The sequence below is a fragment of the Amblyomma maculatum genome, chromosome 8 (genome assembly GCF_055883805.1).
Source record: "Amblyomma maculatum isolate TAMU_Amacu chromosome 8, ASM5588380v1, whole genome shotgun sequence".
In the NCBI taxonomy this organism is placed as follows: domain Eukaryota; kingdom Metazoa; phylum Arthropoda; class Arachnida; order Ixodida; family Ixodidae; genus Amblyomma; species Amblyomma maculatum.
Window position 1 is genome coordinate 43189074 of NC_139351.1, and position 16816 is coordinate 43205889.

The window sequence follows — 16816 nt, forward strand, 5'->3', positions numbered from 1 at the left end:
ACCTATTTTTCATGCTGGGAGAAAGTACCCTTGGAATGGATTAAAAATATATGAAAAATAGGATGCGCTCATATTTTTTGGAGCATTACAAATATGTTGCAGTTATATTTTCCAAACCAAGAAAAATATACTAATAATATACTAAAAGCATAAATTTATACCATTCTCGGAATGCACTAAAAATACATGAAAAATGTGATGCGCTCATATTTTTGATGCATTACAAGAATGTTGCAAAAATGCACCAAAAATATAGCTGCCAAATGCTGAAAATACGTCCGACATTTTGAAAACTAGCTACCGAGAAACATAAATGAAGGGCAATACCGACAAACACCTCAATGCGACATTTGTGTCCATTGTCATGACCCTTTTTCATGCTCCTTGGTTGACAGTTTTCAAAAGTCAATGTTCCTTAAGCTAACTTACCGTTATTTCCGTCCGTATTTTACCCACCCAGTCTGAATATATGTGACACAACTTCCTTTATATCTTTATTTGAAGCATTTGAGTACAATGACCCACCGTGGTGGTGCTGTGGTTAGGGTGCAAGACTTCTGTGCCCGAGGATGTGGGATCGAATCCTGGCCGCAGCAGCAACTTTTCGATGGAGGTGGAAAGCAAGGCGCCTGAGTGCTGTGCAATGTCAGTGCACATTAAAGAACCCCAGGTGGTCGAAATTTCCAAAGCCCTCCACTATGAGGTCTTTCATAGTACTCGCAGCAAACAATTTCGGCCATATCATATCACACATTAAATCACAATACAGTCCATGGAAAAGAAATATGCCTATGCCACTCAATATCTATTTACAGAGTTTAATTTTCAAGAAACAGTGCTACAATACACCAATATATAGAGTAACAAAACACTGATCTCGTGCTAAACGAAAGCAAGTAGAAAGTCCGGACCGCAGATCTGGATAGGTTCCAAACTTTGGACGCAACGTGGACTGAAAAGGAAGAAAACAAGACACAAATTAAAGTAGGCTTTTTAACATTCCAATTAACAATCATATACTGCTACAAGAACAAGCTTTAGAAACCAGATGGTTCGTTCCTTCTTAACATGGTTATGAATGATGACAAAACAAAAGTAAAAAAGCTGAGCTGGAGTTGGAAACCGCAATGTCTGAAACGCCGTATTTGAAATGTAGACTATGGCAAAGCCACCAACCTGTAATGGAAACCACAATAGGGCATTCTGTTTTTTTATCTGATCCTGACATGAATATAATAGTTCCATTTTTCAGAATAAAGGAGTGCGGGTTAGAATCTTGGAAGCATATTTTTTTTTTTTTTTTATCAGAGAATGAGAAATGAAACATACTTCCCGTTTATGCATGAGGTTCCATAGCGTGCATCAAAGAAAGGACCGAACACGAGCGCTCGTGTTCTGTCCCTTCTTTAATGTGCACTATGGAACCTCATGTAGATTACCCACTAGCCCGAACCCTGACCCTTCCTGTTTATGATTCTTTACTTGCTTTCTTGAATGCACTCGCTGCATTGTTGAATTTGTGACGCAAAAAACTCTGGACCATAGAGTAAAGTAGGTGGGGAAATTTTGACATCGCATGAACTGAAGAGGAAGGAAACAAGACACAAATTAAAGCCCTCTTTTTAACATTTAAAACAATCAAATACTGTAACAAAATAATAAATACTGTAAGCTGTAACAAATATGGCAGCCCCTATTTACGCAAAATAAGTGAATAAAATTCTCAAATGCAGCCCAAATCTGGCCAGGTTAGATATACCAGTACCGCCCTTCTAAAAGCCGGTGTCATGATCACAGCTGACCGCATGCTTTCGTTGATTTATAAATGCAAGAATGGACAACTCTCGCAAAAAAAAAAAAGATAAATGTGCCGCTTCTTAACATTCGCATCCACCATAGCTTATGCTACTCCGCACGTTCAGACGACAAGGACGGTCGACTCTGGCAAAAAAACTAGAAAAAAAAAAATCTCCGCTTCTTAACGTCCGCCCTAATCCATCCTAATTTACAACGAAATTTTGTTTTTACACAGCAGCATTTATATAAAAAAAAACACTGTTATATTACGAACTTCACTGCATGAACAGTTTGTCTTTTAGCGGTGTAGAAAATACAAAGCCCAAGTTTTCAAACCCTTCCCTTTCCGCTTAATCTTGAATGCATGCATTTGTGACTATAATACAAGCGAATTTGGAAGAAACAGCAAACGAAACAAGTAAAGCTTTGGTAACATACAATTGCATACCTCAAAATATCAGTACAGTTGAAATTTTCTGAGGAGCCAAGCTGCTCCAAACAGGTGCTCTACCATTAATTTTACCCACAGAAAACCTTTTGACCAAACTTGGGACATCTCAATTAAAATCCTGACTGACGGCTGGAGGTACAAACATTGCCATCAAAAATTATCATGAGCTTCATGTGTTGATACAACTGCCATGAAATGGGTGCTCCCACTCAATACGAAACCAATTGGCGCTGTGAATGTTTTAACGGTGCCTGAAAGCCTGCAACTGCATTGCAGGTATAATAGGAATGGGATGTGCAAACTGAAAGTCTCTGCAATATAGACCACCAAGTTCAGTTTGATTCTTGTACTATAAGTTCTCAATGGTTTTCTCACATGAATGCAAACTAGCGCCCATATTGTAAACGTGCCTCGACTCGACGCTCTACCACCAGTGCTTGGAGTGGAGAAAACAGCCACTCCTCCACTTCAGGGCCAATTAGGATTCATGAATCCAACTCGGCATTTCCTCTGACAAGTTCTCTCTCTACTCGAAGCAGCGCAAATGGCGTATGGGGATGAAATTAAGGCGTACTTTTGGCCCGAAAACTGTGTGCTAAAGTAGCACGCTTAGTTTTTCATGTTGAGTCTTCAACAACCTTCGCAAGCAAGTTCGATGTTAAGAGCATAGTGGAACTTGTTTTGTGGGCTAGATGAAAAGGGTGGCTGTGAAAAACTACCAAAAATGCTTTTGCGCCTGGCAACAGTCGCTGCTGGTGACAGAGTTTTATTTGTTTGGTGTGAGATGTTCTCGCCCTTTGCTGCTTTGCTTTTTTTTTTTATTGCCATGCTTTGACAGACATCAAAATACATTTGAAAAAAAAAAAAAGTAAAAGCCGGCACTTTCTACGAACATGGCTTTGGCCTTCAGAGGGCTCGGGGGCAAACGGTGAAAACCTGCATGCTGCTTCACAGTGCGTTTCAGCGCATACACACTGAATTCGGAGCCCTAACTGAAAATGTGCTTGAAGAGAATGCCTTTGCTGGCAGCGAATATCCTTCCGTAGGACAAGCACACCAATGCACTCCCTCGACAGTGCCGCGCGTCCGAAGACGCACTACGTACCCTCAGGTGACAGGCAAGCCATTGATGCGTGGGGTGCAGCACAGATGTCCGCACAGCCCCACCGCGCCTTCGGTGCACCCCAGCTTACTGCATGTGACATGCTGTTCCCCCACGACAAGTTTGCCGCCGTTCATCAGACAAGGCAAGCTATGGAAGAAGTGCGCCTCCCCCACAGCTCGAGTCCACCTGCAAGCAAGCTCACCATTAACCGTGAAATGCGCGCCTCAACTCTGCACTCAGTAGGCTCCGAAAAGTTGTTCACTTCATCGGCAACGACTTGAAATGTACCCACACCACAGACGCATAATGCGATAATCAATTACAGTACTGGTACCGGCGGCTGATCACAGTTATAAAAGCTCGGCACGGGCAGCAAGAGGCTACGGCCACACCTGTAAAACTATAACGTGCCAGATGTCCTGGGTCGCTGTCACTTTCAGCCAATGCTTTAGAGAAAGGTTTGGTGCATCCTCGTCATATCCATTTTCGTGAAGTTTGGTATACCGGTAGAACAAAGTCCACACAGCGAGCAAACGATGTGATGTCCTCAGTGTTTACAAGTGGAGTGGTCGAGGAGCGGTGCCATGGCAGCGGCGCTGCGGACTAGAGATTCTTGAGAAAACTCGAGTTCTCTCTGCCACTGTTGGGAGTTATTCGAGTGGAGGTTGTTTTCTGAAACGAAAAACGGGCCTCGGGGGCCGCTTGGAGTAGAAGTTAGAGTGAAGGCGCAGTCGTGAATATGGCGGTAACACTAACTGCCACATTCACGACATGCCTTCACTGCAACTTCTACTCCAGGCCGCTTGGAGCGGGAGATCTGTTTTTTTTTTCTTTTTTTTTTGCCAGAGTCGACCATCCTTATAGTCTGAACGTGCGGCGTAGCATAAGCTTTGATAACTCTGATCAGCTGCCGGTACCAGTACTGTAATTAATCATCGCATTACACTTTTGTGGCATGGGCACATTTCAAGTCGTCACTGGTAAGCGAAAGTTTCGTGGCTTGCCCTGCGCGATGGCTTCCCCAGACGACGGTGGATTTGCAGGGGAGCAGTGTGTTACATGCAGTAAATTGGGGGAACTGGAGGTGCGGAGAAGCTGTGCGGACATCTGTGCTGCACCCCACGCATCAGTGCCTTGCCCATCGCAGTCGAAGAAGCGCATTCATTTACTCATCCTACAGAGCGATATTTGCAGTCAGCAAAGGGCATGGCTTTTCAAGCAGGTTTTCAATTATGGCTCCGAACTTGTCCGAAAGAGACTGGGCAATCAATGAACAGAAGGGTAAATGAACATCGGGCAGACACAGGCAAAAACCTCCCAAAAGCAGCTTCCCAGCATTTCAATCAGATGGGCCGTAAGGTTATTGAAATTTATTTATTTATTCTCCATGTTGGGCTTTAAATCTTCAAGGGACACAAAATATAGGGTGGCATATCTAATCCATAAATTTAGAAGATTGGAACCAACAGGAGCAAATATTGTTACGTGGAAACTATGTATTTACAGTATATTTACAACAGCCTCAACAAGCATAGCCGCGAGCAGCAACATGGAACCAGGCCCACTTTGTTGTCATCTCCTTGTCCCTTCCAAAAGGCAAGTGAAGGAAACACTTCGTTGTCGTTATCTTGCAACATTATCTTGAAAGAAGCATTAGTATTCCTTAAATATATTTCCTCTCTGCCACAACTAGTCATGACAACAATTCCATAAAGTGTAAATAGTACACTTTATTCATAGCATATGTACAGGCTGTTTCACACTTAGGGGAAAACTCGGAGCGAGTGGCATCGCGAAACGGCGAGCGCTGCAATCGGGAGCCGCCAGCAGCTCGAGCATGCGCAGACGCTCGAGGGGCGGAGTCTAAGCCGCGTCGTCTGCTACGACGCTCGGCGCTCGCCGGGAAGGGCACCACTCTGGGCAGTGCGCGGTTTTCGTTGTTTTGCGGCAACTAAGCCGATATGCTGGACTAAAATTTTGCGACGCCAGCATGTAGGCCTTCATTGCCAATAATGGGCCTGTAAAGACTTCCCTTCAGAGCATGTGTCACTTTCTCTTTATTAGGAGGGCAAGGGTACTAAATGCGAGCAGCCCTATCCCCAGTGTGCGTTCCTGTAATAATCCAAGAACTGACACTAAACTGCGCGCAGTGCGTTCAGCCTTTATTGGACCACGAAATGAAAAATTACTAAACGCAAAATAGCCCATGCGGCTGTACGAGTCTAATACAATGAAACGATCTGATACGATTGAAAGAAATGTCTAGAGGAAGATATGGATGCTGACGGTGCTGCATCTCGACAACACTTTATTACCCCCAGACAGCCGTGCCCGCCGGCCGGAAAACGCACACATCACGCTTGGAACTTCACTTAGTATATCTTCATGTCCCCAGCCACAGCGATAACAGTGCTCATTCTAGAAGGCAGCAGTGTGTAAATTGTCTCCGTCAGGGACCTCAAATCAAAGTACGCGCCATGAGGTATTAGTGGTGGACCTACTGGTGATTTTCGTTTTTTAAACTGCTTAAGGTCAAAAGAAATAGTGCTGAAAAGCCAACAAGCCTCGTCATCTTCCTTCAGTCACTGCTGCGAAAATACTGGCGTGACTCGATAAAGATACCGGTAGCTTTAAAAGATTGAAGACTGCTCTCGGCGCTCATCTTCCCTGCCTCATTCCAGCTTTTTTATTTGACAAGAGCGGTACTATACCGTCGGTGATCAGATGTTGTCTTGTGCACAGGGCCCGTATTCCGGAGAAAGAGCGATTCAAAATTGTAGAACTATATTGCAGGGACTATACTCAAAAAAAGATAGTTGATATTATGGGAAGATCTCTAAAAGCTGTGAACAGGATTTTACAAGCATACAAGAAAGAAGGACGCATCAAGGATGCTCCCCGTGGACGTCCGCCAAGGGCCACAACAGAAGATGAGGATTTGTGGATAGTTGCGGCTGCTGCAGACGCCCCCCGCGCATCACTTCAAGAAATAAAGCAAAGCTTGAAGCTGAAGGCATCGAAGGCTACCGTCAGGCGGAGACTGAATGAAGCAGGCCTGAAGAGTAGAGCGGCAGCTCAAAAACCTCTGCTTCGGAATGAGAATAAGGCAAAGCGGCTAGGTTTTGCAAGAGAACATGAGAGGTGGTCCATTGAAGAGTGGAAAAATGTTGTCTTCAGTGACGAATCCACTTTTACGACCACTGGTGACGAAAGAGCACGAGTGTGGCGCCCTGTCAAGACACAGTATAGTCTTTACTGTATACCCACTAATTATTCATTTGCTAAATCTGGAGATTAACATATAATATTTACGTTTTTCTAAAGAGGTACGGCTCTAGCCTTATTTTTTCAGCATCCGGCAGATGAATCATAAAACGTCAGAAAATAGTCCTTGGTCTAACAAATATTTAAATATATTTGGTTACTGGAACTGCTTATTAAATTGACCTAAAGCGCCGCAATGCATCACTTATTTCAGTCTGTATTGCAATTTAATCACCGAGTCTACGGAGGGTGCATGAGCTTGTGATTTGAACCAGCACTCGCAACGGTTCTGTGAACATGAACCAGTAAAGTGAAGCTAGCCCAGATTCGAAGAAAGGTTGAGGCATGTGGTTTAAAATATCGGAACTCAATGGACGCTTTTTCGCTTTTTTTTTTTCAGCTACATGTCTCAGTATCTGCAACGGGTCGCGGCGAGCGGGCGTACAAGTGTCAGCGTTTGGGCATGCATCAGTAAAGATGGACTTGGACCGCTAATACGTCTCGAAGGAAAGTTCACCGCCGAAAAGTACGCGGGAATTATAGGCGACGTTTTGATTCCTTACATTCTTGACGGCCCATTCCCAGAAGGCGACTACATATTTCAGCAAGACAGGTCGCCCATCCACACCGCTCGCGTTGTGAACGAGCTGCTCGAAGAGCGCGGTGTTACTGTGCTCGAGTGGCCGCCCCAGTCACCGGACCTCAACATTATAGAAAATGTTTGGGGATCGTTAAAAGCATCTTTGGCGCGCCACGCTCTGCATGGGCTGTCCGAGGATAGGCTCTGGGCCACAATTATCGCCGAATGGGAAGCGCTGCGCATGAACCAGTCCCTTACCGAGTCACTTTACGCCTCACTGCCATCCAGAATGAGCGCTGTCATTGCTGCTAGTGGAGACATGACGAGATACTAAGTTAAGTTCGGAGCTTGACGTGCGCCTTTTCCCGCCGGCGGGCACCGGTGTGTGAGGGTAAGACAGTATTGCCGAGACGCAGCACCGTCAGCATATATTTCCTTCATTCGTATCGGTTTGTTTCATTGTGTCTTACTCCTACAGCCGTTTGGGAACTGTTTTTCATTTATTAAATTTTTCTCTCGTGATTAAATAAAGACTGAGCACACTGCGCACACGTTTCTGTGTCTCTTTCTAGTCGCGGCGTATTACTGCAGCAGACACAGTGGACAAATACACCTGCTCGCGGTCAGTATCCCGATGATGAAAAAAAAGAAGCATGCTGTCAGGGGAAGTGTGCACAACCTCAGTTTCGCAAATGAAGGCCAAGAGGCTGGCGTCGCAAAATTTTAGTGCAGCATATCGGCTTAGTTGCCGCAAAACAACGAAAACCGCGCACTGCCAGAGTGGTGCCCTTCCCGGCGAGCGCCGAGCGTCGTAGCAGACGACGCGGCTTAGACTCCGCCCCTCGAGCGTCTGCGCATGCTCGAGCTGCTGGCGGCTCCCGATTGCAGCGCTCGCCGCATCGCGATGCCACTCGCTCCGAGTTTTCCCCTAAGTGTGAAACAGCCTGTACATACTCTGTATCCCCGCCCCCCTCCTGTAATAGCAAAAGCTCCAAGTGTTTTTTCAAACATGTTCGTTTCTCATTACTTCTTACTTTGGTTCCCCCTTGAATCGTTTCAGATAATGCCATGCTTGGCAGGTATAGTATACTCTGATTTGTTGTTATTTTAATTTTTTTGTCCTTCTCTCCCCTTTCCAAAACCTCTTGATAGCTGTTCCCATGCAGCTAGCTGTATTGCTCATCAGATCCCTTTGGAATGCTTGTCCCTTTCAATGTATGAAGGAGCACTGAACAAGGGTAAAAGGGGTACAAGAATGCTGAATTGGGTGAGTTGGTGCGTTTGCATTTGTCCTTGTCTTCTTTGCGCTACGTTTCCTAAAATGTAAAAGGGGTACATCTCAGTTTGCAGGTCGAGCCAACGTTTCGACAAGTGGACTTGTCTTCGTCTGGGCAAAGCGATCATCAGTGGCAGGGGTTTAAATACGCTGTTGCTTCCAAAAAAGAAAAGCTGTGGAGGTGAAAGTGGGTGAGAATAAAGCAGGTGAAGGAGTGGGGAGGGGAGGATGGGTGAGAAGATGAGAAGAAAGTAGGTCATGGAGTGAACAAAAAAAAACATCTTCAGTATGTATTTCTCAGCCTGGAACCAGAGATCCTGTGGCCAGCAAAAGAAGTAAAACAGCATACCAGGAAAAACTACAATACCGGGTAGATGATTAGTCACCACTTAAGAGAATCCCTTAAGTATATTCCCTATGCAATATAACTATTCGTGGAAACAATCCCACATAGCGTTAATTGTACAGTTTATTCACAACGCATGTACACTCTATTCCCTTCTGCAATAGCATAAGCTGTACATGCTTCTCCAAACACATTTCCCCCTTATCACTTGTTGCTTGAGTTTGTCCTCAAACTTTTTCTTTTGCATGTCATTTGTGGTTCACTGTGCAGTTATTATCCTGTGACTTTGTACTAACCTCCCCCCCCCCCCCCCCCACCACCACCAGCTTTGCAGAAAGTTTTAAGAATTGGCCCCCTTAGATATATTCCTTATCAGGGCCCTTTGCAAAGCCTGTCCCTTTGTCAGGTGTATCTGCACCAAACCCTTTTAAGTGGTGACAAATCATCTACCCAGTATTTTAGTTTTTCCTGGTATGCTGCTTTTACTTCTTTTGCAGGCCACCCCAAGATCCCTGGTTCCAGGCTGAGAAATACATACTGAAGATTTATTTATTTTTTCACTGCATGACCTACTTCCTTCTCACCCATCCTCCCCTCCACACTCCTTCACCTACTTTCTTCTTACCCACTTTCCCCTCCTAATCTTTTCTTCTTCGAAAGCAAAAGAATATTTAAACCCTTGCCAGTGATAATCACTTTGCCCAGACGAAAACAAGTCCACTTGTCGAAAAGTTGGCTCGACCTGTGAACTGAGGCGCACCCCTTTTACCCTTGTTCAGTACTTCTTCATACCGGGTAAACCATCTTCCTTTCGTTCTACCTGTCCCCTTTCAAGAAACACGTGTCAGCATCGAACCTGCTTTAGGTGCTGACACTCGTTTACTTTGCATATTAAATTTTCTTGCTGCTGCTGCTTTTCTTTTTCTTTTTTTTCATGCGATGATGAAAGCACTGGTTCCATGCTCATAGAAATTCATACCCAAGGAAACATTCTTTCACTTCTCGCCCTGCTTCTTTCTCCCCCCCCCCCCCCTCCCTAGATTGTCTTCTTCGGAAGCAAAACCGTATTTAAAACCTCCACTAGTAATTGTGCTGCCCAGACGAAGACAAGTCCCCTTGTCGAAATGTTGGCTCGGCTTGCTAACTGAGGCTCCCCCTCTACACTTGTTCAGTGCTCTTTCATCCTACAAGCGAATTCCCTACTTTGATCTAATAGATGTGCCACCTTCATGGTCCCAACAGCGCAACAAACATTGTTTAGACTTGATGTTAAACTCTTCTGTTCATAGTAAAACTGAAGGTGTATCTGGGCTGATTAGATTTCTTACTGCTTAAACTGTGCAGCTCTGTCAGGTCAATTTTCAGTGCCCCAATGAGGCATTTACACTACCCAACTTGACACACAGTACTTTCTGAGAGAATAATGCTTAGCAACGGGTATAAAAAAATAATGCAGAATAGGTGCCTCTTATAAAGGGCTACAGGTTAACTTAATTTTCATTGCATCAGTTGATCCACACTTACAGGACAGCCAAAACACTCAGTACCTCCAGTATTTCCTGCTGCTGCACCAGCCATCCCAGAAGTATTGAAGACGTCAACGAGTTCTGGCAACTCTATAAAACAACAGAACATTACAGAAAGAAAACATGAGCAACACTGCACATTGGAGCTTCAGATGGGTGAAGTTTAAATTTCGCAAACTTATTTAGCTACCGACAGCACAGAGCAACACAAAGATGCTACTCAGCTAGAAATCATTTGCACTATGTCGTGCAGCAACCAACAATGCTACTGAGTAAAACTTATTTGCCTTTGTCTGGGCCTTAGAAAATAACCTTCTTTTTTTTTTTTTTTTTTTCATTTGCTCCTGCACAAGGTCTGCAGACATAATCAGAAAGGTATCACTTGCAGAGTTTAGAAATCGTCCTTGAGGTGGCACCACAAAAGGCAGCTATGTATTGTACAACCAACGCCGAATGAGCTACCACTGCACAGCACCAACTATAAGATTGGAATGCAAGGAGGCAGTGTCCATATTCCAGTGTACATAAAGCAATACCTACAGGAAGAAGGTGTGCCTACATACGCACCCGCCAGCTGCTCGGTTAAATGGACTCACTTGCTCAAAATAATGCGCAATGGTCTCAACTGCCTCAGATGAAACAAAGCGAGCACTCAGATTAAAATATTCAAGGTGCATTCTGAATGAGTGAGCCCAAGAAAATTTGCACTTTTCTTTCTAGATGCAAGATTTCTGGTTCCCAATTCAACGAAAATGTTTGTACTCTAAAAAAGTAGTCGCATACAGTGCTAAGTCTGAACGACAAGCACTGTATCGCAACAGTGCTCAGATAACAACATTTTAGCGCACATTATTTGGATTACATAACTGGTATCAAAGCCTCCCTTGACCTTCACCCACTGGAAATTCCGACGGAAAATTGCACAACTTTGTCCTCATTGACCAAACTTGCTCTTAGAGTTGCCACTAGGCACTTCTTGTTGCCATTATAATTCAATGAGCGTTCAGCGTCTTCATGGTCACACTGATGCTTTCAACAGGTCCTTTTTTCCTAGACCAATTGCAGCATGGAATAAATTATCCGAATCAATAGCCTCCAAGCATGACATTTAAATTTACGGCTATACTTGCTGCCGATCTAAACGAACAACTACAATGGTTTCCTTTCTGTGCAATTTTTATTCTTTCGAGTTTATGTGATTGTGGTCTATGTTGCATTTGTTTTTGCTCTTATACTGCCATAGTCTGTTTTAGGAGTTTTTGAATTGTGCTCAGATACAATTTATGGTATTCTTGTATTGCTGTTGTATTACTGCATTGTAGTGCCTGTTCTCGTTTTTCATTTCCTGACCGCTGATACATATGTTATCGATCCCCCCCCCCCCCCCAATGTAATACCCCACTTGGGGCCTTTAAGGGATAGAAAAGGATGATGATAATGATGATGAGACAGACTATTTGGCTGGCAGAAAATGTCTGCTCCTTTCCAGCTCTTCAACACAGTAAAGGTTATATGAATGCATAACTTTTTCTATCACGCAAACAAGACAGGCAGTCTTGTGCTCGTGCCAATAACTTTGGCATGTAATTATGCGACATAGTACAGCTAGAAGCAATATAAGAGAGAACACAGGAGCACGTGGCCTCCACACTTTGCAAAGTGCTGCCACCGACATGTGATCAGAATCAGCAGTAAAGACGCACGCAAAGAAGCTTGGACGGCTCCTTTTTCCGAGGATGCCCTTTACATTATTTCTTTAAACAAAGAAATAAGTGGTCAGTGGTACCATATACTCATGGATTGACCCATAATTTGATGAAGATTGGACACAGACATGGCATCCGGATTGTGTCCTGCGACATAAAACAGAGCCAAAGGCAAGTTTGCTCGAGTGAATAACCAGGAGTTTAAGTCTAGATGCCAAACTGCGCATCAGACAAGGTACTCCGATTGTATCCAGGGGATTGTCTACCAGATTCCCTTACATTGTGGGAAGCAATACATTGATTAAAACTTCCTGCTGGGCGAGTTGGTAGTTCATCTTGATGTAGGGTTGTTTTTTTTTAGCGCAAACGTCTCGCCTTTCTTGTCTTTGTTTGCGCTAAAAAAAAAAAACCTACATCAAGCAGTACATTGGACAAACAGGAAGATTCATTAATGACAAAATTAGAGAGCACGCTGCAGCAATATCGGAGAAGTCAGACACCAACCTCGCAGTGCACTGCAGAGGCTGCTTTATTTGTATTTGCAAAGACCAAAAATGTCCAGCTGACCTTCACAATGTGAAGGTTTTGAGAAGGAATAAGGACAGGTTAACAAGGAAAATTTTCGAAGCACGTGCAATCAGGAGCTCGGAAGACCAGTGTGTTACCACGCCTTCAGTGGTACTGTTGAAAAAGGAATCAGATTACGCTTGTTGGCAGGATGTTAAAGATAAGGAATAAGTTAGCTGCAGAGGTAAAGTGAAGGGAGAAAAGATGCGCGGGTTCAGATCAATATAGTTGTCAGTGCAGCGTTGTCCTTGTGTCTGTGTGCGCTTCTTCGGTTTTGTTCCCCTGCTCTGCTGCCTCCTTCCAAGATGTTACACCAATTAGCTCAACATTCTACTCTATTATTGTTCAACTGAGTGATTTCATGTGAAAACCAAAGCCTTGAATGTACACGGCATTGCGCTCCACTGTTTAGGGCATTTAAAAGGCAATAGATGAGAAATGTATGTGACAGTCAAGCACAGCAAAACTGAACATGCCGCGCCTACATTTCTTGCCATCACTCCCCTGTGTTTCGCCCTGCAGCTCGGAAATTTCTTTCTTTCCCTACTTCTTGCTACGCTTTTCCACTCTTTTACTTCTGAGTGAACTGCACCACCTTCCTTCCATATTCATAGCCACCTTTACTTTTTTATCCTATGCACTGCATTCTTTCCTTCACGGTTCTAAGGCTTATGTAAAGTTGGCTCCTTAGTGTTGGTGAGCCTGATGATAAAGCCATTAAAAAAGCAGTTTTGCATTTTTTTTTTTATATCTGCCCTTCGATTCTAAGTAGTGCGTGTGCAGTGATGTAATTTCAAGGGAAGTACATCCCCGTGGCCAGGTGCACTTTACGACAACTGATTGTTACCAAAAATGTTTTTACCATTTAGGCAAAAGATGTCACTTATGGAAGAGGAACTGGGACTTCAGTTTCATTTTACTATATCCGAGTTTACTATAGTGGGGTTCCACTGTATTAGCACTGCGCTGCGTGTTCGTTTATTGTTAGTTTCGCTGAGCTAAGACAGTGCACTCTTAGACAGGCCCTCCAATGGCTAACCGGCTTCAAGACATAGCAATAAATGAACCAGCTGTGAATGGACCCCTTTCTAAGTCAAGCCAGAGCTTTGAAATCAATACTGGGTTGCAGGCAGTCACAAATTTGCAGTGATGGCAGATAGGACTGGGACAGGCATTGAAAAACATTCCTCATCATATGTCTAATTCTGCACATGCACCATGCCAATCATTTAATGTGCCAGAGAGTGCCATGTAATGATTGATCACAGGCCTTTAATTGTGACACTCAATTGTACCGTGAAAATCCTTCCCCATTTACAAAAGTAATCATTAGCTGTAACATGACCTGTAGAAATTGACACAGAGAGCTGAGGCTGTGTGATCACTACATGCATAATATGATGATGCATTCCCAGGCCATTAAAATTGCAAACAAGCCATTCATTTCTCCAGTAGACACAATATGAAAAATTTTTGACTGATTTTAACTATTATTTATGTGGAGGATCATAATATTGCAAAAGTGTATTTAAATTGCCAATGACAATTTTTTATTCAATATGAGTTATGCATAGATAAGCCTTCTAACTACTTCAACATAGCCAAAAACATGTAGTTGCTTACCTTTTGATCTAATTCCAGCCTAAGATGCTGTCTCCCCCTTTCCTTTTCCTGGCTTCTATTATACAAAAAAGAAACACCATAATTTTTTTTTTCAAAAATGAGGTTTAACTGCTTAAACACAAACAATTTAGAACTGATTCCTAGCTTTTAACAAGCAGCAGTCATTCATCAATAAGAGGCCTGGAGGAATGTAAGAGACTAATGGTATAATGAAGAATGCAATTTGAACATTATTTTCAATAGCAAGCTGTGGTACTTAAGAGAATAGTGAAAGCTTAGCATCAACACTAAGGCAACAGGTGATGCCACCAAGCTGCCCATTAAGGCTCAGAAAAATAATTTATTTTGCCAATGTACTGCATGTTAAACTCGCTGAAATTGGTGTGCCAGACTTACTGAATAACATAAAAAGCTTTCTGCTGAATAATTTGACAATCTACTAGCTCCAAGATGCTGTGGAGCTGGACGATACACATGGGGTTCACGCCCACCCTGTACAGGATTTCTGGCTCAAACAGGCTTCTGCAGCACACTGCTAACTCGAATAAGGAAGTTGCTACATGATGATCTTAAAACATATCTTAATGGCCCGCAGATCTATTTAATTTCTGACTCTGTCTCAGGGATTAGATTGCAAACGTAAGCATTTTATGCTGTTGTCAAAGAAGGAAAACAATACATTTTTACAGAAATCTAAAAAGCAATACAAAACATTTGCTCATTATGGCCTATAACACACGAATGGAAGGTACAGAAGACAGAAACCTTGCTGGTCTTCAGTCGATGGGCATCACCATATCCCTCCTCTTCCTCAAGCATTGCATTCAGTAATATTTCCAGATTGCTGCGCACAGCTAGGAAGAAGAAAACCTATTAGCAGACATTCTCATACCCGTCTTTGCTTCACTCTATATTATGGCTTGTGAATGACATCACTTGCCTTAACATACAAATGGCACAGTTCAAAATTGAGCTCTTGCTCTGAAAAAGCAATGACTACGTTCATATTTGTTTTTACATATCGAACACCCTGGGCGGGGACACATATCCCCACCCACGGTGTCCGATATGCAAGAACAAAAATGTTGAAGCCGACATTCACCACTTGCTGTGGGACTGCCCAGCACTGAAATTGACACGAATCCGGCACTTGGCGATAGCTAGCCTACCAGCAAACAATCCTGCCTCGTATATCACTTGGACGGAGGGACATCATGCTCACTCCTTCACTTCATAAAATCACCCAACCTTTTCCCATTAATTTAATCATTTCTTCATTCTTCATCTCATACCCTACTGATGCCCTTAGGCAGTAAATATCGTTAAAAAAAAAAATAAAACAGACGGCACAAGCAGGCAATGTACTTTCCGGTTCTAACCAAAAAACATTGATAAACATTCGCCGGTAAAAAAATTACGGCATCTGAAAAACCCAATAACGCCGGTTTTTGGTATCTAGGACCAGTTCTTGACGAAAAACTTTCCTCTTCCGTCCCTTCAGAGTACAGAAACAAGCATAAAGTATTTTAACCATGGCTGCACTTGTTTACGTCACTGCAAAATCCGGACACTGCGATATGTGCCAAAAGTCTTTCTGTGGTGTGACATCGTATTTTTTTCTCCCTTAATACCAACGTTGGGGAAAAAAAAATTACTGCACTGTCGACATGTTGAGTACTACGTGCATGCCCCTTCTCCCCAAGGAGGGCCGTAAATATAAATAACCAAAGAACCTGGGAGACCCTGCACAGCTCTGACCCTGAGACCCAGCTGGACGCGATCAACCTGACCGAAGAACAACGCGCACCAGCCAGCATCCGAGGCGAAGCGCCAGACGCGGGTGGAGGAGATACGCGAAGTCTATTCCTCCTTCTTGATAAACATGCATGCATACCGCCACAGCGAAATAGCAACGCTATCTGGCTCAATGCAAGGGCGCCAGTTCTACATCTGCAAAAAATACAATAACAGTTTGTATACTTACGGCTGAACTTGACAGCTTGCGCGACGAACAGCTTTGATGAGCCAGTTGCCCGCCGTTTTTTATCCTCTCGAGCCAGGCAACGTTTATCCGATTGACCTTCTGTGAAGGGCCGCTGAACGTCGGCAAGGTTTTTGAGTTACGTTTGACGACTGCGTCGTGCCCCTGAATTACATTAACATACTCTACAGCAAAAGACTCATCGGGAAATTGGAACAGCGCGAACTTGAACAAGGTATCACCGTATCACATGTCACCAATGGATCCCAAAATGGCCTAATCGCACGTGTGTCGCACCCGCCACCTATAAGGAGTAATGGCGATTTCCACTGGTAGATCGGAGCAGGGCGCCCGAGCCGACCTAGAGCGCTACAGAGCGAATCAGCCTTGGTCGACCAGCGGAACGTGTAGAGCGCGCGGCGGAAGTAAAGCTGAGCCGGTTTCGAAAGTTGTAGCCGCATCCCAGCGCCAAAATGTTTGCGGTAGATAAATAGGCAGGAGTGCGGCCCTCAACAACTTGCTTTCTCATTTTTTTAACGCTGCAGACGTTTTTCGATAGACGCACTTCGACATATTCGCGCAAAAAACGGTGAC

General features: G+C 43.8%; 1 long non-coding RNA gene across 3 annotated transcripts; it reads right to left on the minus strand.

Annotated features, from left to right (window-relative positions):
• Positions 1-244: 244 nt before the first annotated feature.
• LOC146181063 (uncharacterized) lies at positions 245-16507 on the minus strand. Of its 3 annotated transcripts, none has more exons than XR_014700153.1 (5): positions 16226-16507; positions 15007-15095; positions 14242-14296; positions 10367-10435; positions 245-952 (listed from the first exon to the last, which is right to left on the minus strand). It is a non-coding gene; the product is annotated as an uncharacterized LOC146181063 (long non-coding RNA). The 3 variants fall into 3 exon arrangements; XR_014700152.1 differs by having other exon boundaries at positions 10344-10435; XR_014700154.1 differs by lacking the exon at positions 10367-10435.
• Positions 16508-16816: the final 309 nt, after the last annotated feature.